This window comes from Callospermophilus lateralis, chromosome 3, assembly GCF_048772815.1.
Source record: "Callospermophilus lateralis isolate mCalLat2 chromosome 3, mCalLat2.hap1, whole genome shotgun sequence".
Taxonomy (NCBI): Eukaryota; Metazoa; Chordata; class Mammalia; order Rodentia; family Sciuridae; genus Callospermophilus; species Callospermophilus lateralis.
Window position 1 is genome coordinate 38,636,443 of NC_135307.1, and position 6,311 is coordinate 38,642,753.

Here is a 6,311-nt window from a genome sequence, read left to right on the forward strand (position 1 = left end):
TGTCTTTCAAATTGCTTTGGAGAAATATAATAAATTCAATATATATGGAAAAGTTTATAGGACTCTTTTTTCTTACAAAGTATATACAACTCTTGAGATCTTTCTCTGATATTAAGAATGTTTCCAAATTTTTTCTTCAAAGCTTTTCATACATATTTCACTAAATTTCCTTGACACTTAGCAATTTATAATTCTGAAGTCAAATGATAGGAGTCAAGGTTTAATATTTGGTCTATAAGAAGCTATTGTCTTTTCTAAACTGCTCTTCTTAAAATCCTCATTCGAACTTTCAAACACGGTATCAATCTCTCATTTTGGTTTCTATGGCTAAGAATTTTGATGGGAAGTAAAAGGGGGAGAGTATCCATTAATATTGCAACATCAGCCTCAGAATGTGCTCCTTGTGTGTGAAATTATATTTTTATGACACTTCTCTGGTTTTGTTTGAATCAGCTCTATTGAAAATCATCTTGAACCCAATTTTTATCCAGTAACTGCCTCTCAATACACATTACTCTTGTAACTGTTAAGATTTGTTGGTTCAGCTTTTCAGGCAAAGCTATTTGAATGCACAAGGGGGCCGACAGAGTGTTCTTATGATTATGTCAAAGTTAAATAAATTCAAAGTTGCCTAGTTCCATCACAGTTATATCTCCACCACAAAACCAATAGTTTTAAAAATAAGTTCAGAGTTCACAGTTTCAAAAAAGGAAGTTAGCACTAGAAAGAAGGCTACTTCCAAACTATTAAGCCAAGATCTTCCTGGATTCCAAGGCCCATTTCTCTTCTGAAATGAGAATCTTAAAGTGATCCCAGTTGTTCCCTTGTCTATAAACCGTATATTTCACCATTTATAAAATTGAATAGCAGTTACCCAACACACACAACACCTAAAACCATCTGCCCTCATTATCTACTGTACCCAAGAGGATGTTGTTTGTATGATTGGAAGAAGCCAGGGTAAGAGAAAATATCAATTTCCCCAGGTTTTCTTCATTTACCTAAATTGGAATTGCCTTACAGAGTAGGAGATGGGAATTAACAGACATTGGCAAGAACATAGTAAAACTTCAGTGCTTTATATGGGTTACCAAATCATTAGCACAGCAAGGAAAACTTTAAATAGATGTTAAGGAATTGAAAAACATTTACCCCTTTGAAAGTCAACCTCCTCTAAATGTGCAGAACAAAGTTGGCAGCCATTCAGTGATTCTAATGGTATTGAAACTATCCCAAATTTAGAAGACTACCGCAGATGTGGCTAACAGGATCCTTCCCTATGGACTAAACCAATGTTTCTCCACCCTGGCTAGACATTAGAATTACCTGAGGAGCCTGTGACATAATTGATCAGCATTGGAGAAAGATATGTTTTTAAACTCTGCAAGTAATCCCTATGTGCAAAGATGGAGAAGCAAACAGATTGGAAATAAAGCAGATTTTTTTAAAAAAATTTCAACACTTAGAACATGAATGCAGGCTCCACCACCTCTACCACACAGGATGCCAAAAGGAAGGAAGAATTTTTTCCAGAATGCATAGAAATAAAGTGATATGCACTAAGAGATTGTAACCTGGTAAGTTGTAGAATTTCTTCTTTTTATATAATCTCCACCTCATTCAGCAGTGGTATTTTAAAATGTAATATACGAAGTTAGATATGCAGAAAATAAATATTACCTTGATTGTGTCTGATGCTTCCTTCAAGACGATATCATGTGGGTAGTGGGAAAAACATATTTAATGTAAGTTCAAGTTTAGCCTGACTCAATAATCAAAGTACTCCTTTAATAGTACTGCCTTTCTTTAAAATTTTTTCAGTTTCACAAATTTATTTCCTCATCCTCTGCTTCTTTTCCCAAAATACTAATCAAGCATGATGTAGTGTGTGGCCTGTGAGTCTTCATGGCATGAGACAATGTCACATGGGTCCTTGAGGGTGCATGGACAGCACTGTCTGGTCTTTAACAGGAGGGAACTCCATACCTCTTCATTGGGTACCATGCTTGCTCTTCGGCTGGTGAGTCCCCTGGTGGAGTGAGTATTGGTCAGATGCTTCATCTAATTTATATATATTTTCCCCATATTTTCTTTCTTCATACTCTTTAGTATCTACCACATCATGCACCCAACCTGTTTCATAAACCATACCTCCTGCTATCCCCTGGGTCAGGTTCCACTCACCCTGCCACATACTTTAGATGATGCCAATTCTCTCTCTTTATTTCCTTCCTGGAAAATATGATAATTTAATATTAGAATGATGTCTTGAGTTGAAATAAAGTAAAAAGGCATTCAAATGTACTTGGTTCTTGAAGATCTGTAACTTCAGAACTCTGTTACAAACAACCCTCACACATCACACATTTTTCCTCGATTTCCTCCTTAAAAATTCCATTATCTCTCTTCTTGTGTTAGTTGGAGTATATTGCATTGTATAAGAAAAGAGGTAAAAAGGGTTTTCTTTGGGTTTTGTTTTTGTTCTGTATTTCTCGTCTTAGTTCAAGGGCCAAAGTACCCCATCCAGAAGAATACCAGTGACAAGTTTGCCTGCTTTGAAACCCAGTCGATTCCATGGGGAGTTGAAGCTGAAGTGAAATAAACAAAGTTAGAAATGCAGAAGCTGCTATGTTGCCAGCCCATTTTAATATTTAAAGATCTCTCTTTATAAATGGGGGGATTTGAACACTGTTTTCTAAAAATAGTATTTTACCGAGAAGTTAAATTTGTAAAATTGGATGCTAAAATCAAATGATTATTAGACTTTGTAAGGCCATAGTCTTAAAATGATAAACAGCAGGGCAAAAATATTACATTCCCATAGTTGCTTATCTGTATAATTTCAAATGGCAGTTTTCAAAAAATATCATACTGATCAGTTTTTCAGTAAACAACACTTTTGACATGGATGCACTTGGTCAGTGTGTGTGTATGTGTGTCTTCTGGGGAGTGGGGTTCTAGAGAATAGGGGAGATTCTGTCTGAAGAAATGGAAGCTAGACTGCAAGATAACTCAATGAATCAACTTCATGGTACAAATGAAAACTATAAGAATTAGACTATACAAAATAGAACACCAATGACCAAGAACAATTCAATTCAACCAAAGATGTATTTTTAAACATCTCTCCCTTTCATCCTAAACATGAGTCTAAAATCCATTTACCCAAACAGCATAAGTAGCTAATGTCTTTCATTAGATATGTTCTATCAATCTGTGTGTGTGTGTGTGTGTGTGTGTGTGTGTGTGTGTATGTGGTCTATGCCTTGATTTCTTCAGCTGTAATTTATAAATTCTGAGAAAATTCTTTCTCCCCTCTCTCACTAGACCATGAGCAGAATTATTGATAAGGAAAACACATTATTTGACCTTTGAATTTTCAGATAAAAATCATTATAAAAATCACTTTAGATTCAAATGTACTTGGTACTTGGAATGCTCTAAATTTGTGTGTGTGAAAACACATGTACATTATGTGTATAGGTATAGATAGATAGATAAACAGATTTTTTTTATATCTCTAAATACTATATATTTCATGGCCTGATTTTGTGAACCTCTCAAAGTAGTTACTCCATGCCATGAACTTGCTTAACATCTAGTTTATTTGTAGCTATGTGCTAAAACTATTTTTAAGAAACAGAGGGAAAGGTGTAGGTCCATGGTAGAGTACATGCTTAGCATGTGCAGGGCCCTGAGTCTTATCCCCAGCACTAAGGAAAAAAAAAAAAAAATACATAACTGGCCATGAAAAGCTTATAAAGAAAGCTACCATACGTCTCTGTTTATCACTGATAGTGACTCAAATGAAGAATAAATTGTGTTCATTGTGAGACTCTGCCCTTTAATATATCCAGCCCCACTCTAGCTACCTTTTATCAGAATCCATTCCTAAGGAAAAGACTGAGGAAAAAGAAGAAAAAAATAATGACAAGATGTACTACCTCCAAACAGTCTGTATGAAGTTCCACAGGCTTGCTATTGTTTGCCCTGATCACTGAAAAAAGGCTCAGAGCATTGGCATCTATCTTCCACCAAAAAAACAGACTTAGGCTTAACATTATGATGAGTAATTTGGTCATCATATTAGGAACGCAGAGGAAGTCCTGCGTCAGAGGATGTGTGGCTTCTGTCTGCAGAGATTAAGCACTAGCTCAACAGTCACTGACAGAATGAATTTGTGTGGGTCAGATGTTTCCACAACACTGGAGGGGATATGAATACAAGGCCCTGAGGTTCTTCCAGATACCATTTCCCACTATTTTTATGATCTCATTAATTCTATCAATTTCCTTATGAGGCTTTTATGAGGTATTATTAAATCTATTTTACCGGAGGAAAAAAACCTAGGAAAGGTGAAGTTAAATTGTGTGTTTGAGGTCATGTGAGTCATCGGCAAGACCTGGAATGAGCCACCTATGCACTTTTCAGACTCATTTTTGTGTCTGTGGCCTCTCTGATAACAGAAGTTGCAGGATGTTTGGATTTTAGACCCAGATTTTTCCAAATAGATTTTTTTTTTTTTTTTAAAAATACTAATGTATTAGAAATTAGTCATAAATAAGTAAGCATCATGCATGGCTCCCTAAACCAATTAATATGTCAGGTCAGCACCACATAAAAATAAATAAAGATATTGTGTCCATCTTAAAAAAAATAATTTACTATTAGACAAATAATTTGAAATGTTTTTTAAAAAGCAACAAGGTGATTTAATCTCTGCAATTAGGCAGATATTTCAGTAAATTCTTGATGTGCCTTGAAGTTGCCTATGAGAAGAAAATACCACCATTTCAAAGCCCATTGTGTGTGTGAATAGAAAACAATGCTGAGCAACTCCAAAGATTCCAAGGCCTAGAACTGGGAGGGCATTCGGTTGGTAAACAATCCAGGCAAGCAAGAGTAATCTCAGGATCTGTAGAGGTAGAAAGTGCAAATCCTTTGAACTGGAGGTTCCAGAAAGTGGCAAAAGTCTTCCTCAGGTTTTAAATGAATTTATTCTACTACAATTAGCGCTTGTTTGTTTTAATCCTATGGAATAGAATAATGAAGGAATATATAATTTCATATGTAATTCCCTCAAATTTCTCCCAATATAATTAATCCAAAATTCTTTTCACTATCTACATTAAAAATATTTAACAATTGTTTGTTTATTTTAATGATGAAAATCCGATGTATACAGAAAATCTGAAGCATATTGTCTATGAAATAACTGGATTTCCAGTTTGCCTGTGTGGTTTTCTGGGCCTGAATGGGTATCACCTAAAGGACAGATTTCAAGAACACCTGAAGAACCTTCATATCAAAGTATATTTTTTACTCTATTCTCTTACAGTGCCCAAAATGACCTTGTGATTTCTTTGGATAAGGCATAAAAGTACTTTGTTAAAATGAAAAATACTGCTTAGAATGAATTAATAGCTAAGCTATTACTAGAAGTTATTATCTATTATCTTGATAATTATCCACTTAAAAGGTAACTATATGATTTAGAGATCTTTTATAAGATTTAATTAATTCAAGTACATTCTGGATTTCAAAAATATGCAACACTGAAGAGGTATATATTTATGCTTCCCATAAGGATGTTCCTGTCAATAACAGCCTATTCCATCCTGTTCCTATATGATTATAAGGGGGCTGAAAAATCCCTATTGACTGTTAACATCCTAGCGATTATAATTTGTAACACCATGCATAACTCAAGGCTTGTGGTGATGCTTGTTAGACAAACCTACTGCACTGTCAGAACTGGGAGGGCATTAGGTTGATAAACAACAGTGTATGAAAGTATGGCACATACAGTCAGGTCCAGTGCATAATCCTTGATAAAAAACAACTGTGCTTCTGATTTATGTATTAATTTTATTATACTTTTTAATCATTATTTTAGGATGTACTGATTCTATTTACATAAAACATTTTTCTGCTAAAGGGCATGCCATGTAATGCAAGCAACAGATTTCTATACCTTGTGTTTACTCCATGTCTTGATTATATCAAGTCACATGAAGTAATTGATCTCTGGCATCTTGATTTAGGTAAGCACACTTGATGATGTTTGTAAAATGGCAAAATCACCTAAGAATGCATTTCTCAGAATTGATGTCCATTATTAGGCTACACATGATTATATTTGGAAGAAAGTCAGAGAGGACTCAATATATTCACCTGTCAATTTCTAGGAGGCTTGAATTGAATGTCAATGTGTGTTTTATGACTATACCCAAATGGGAAGTAAAGACCAATGAGCCAGTGAAAGAGAAATAGAAAAAAAATGTTTTCTAGACTTTGTAATTTTGCCGAGA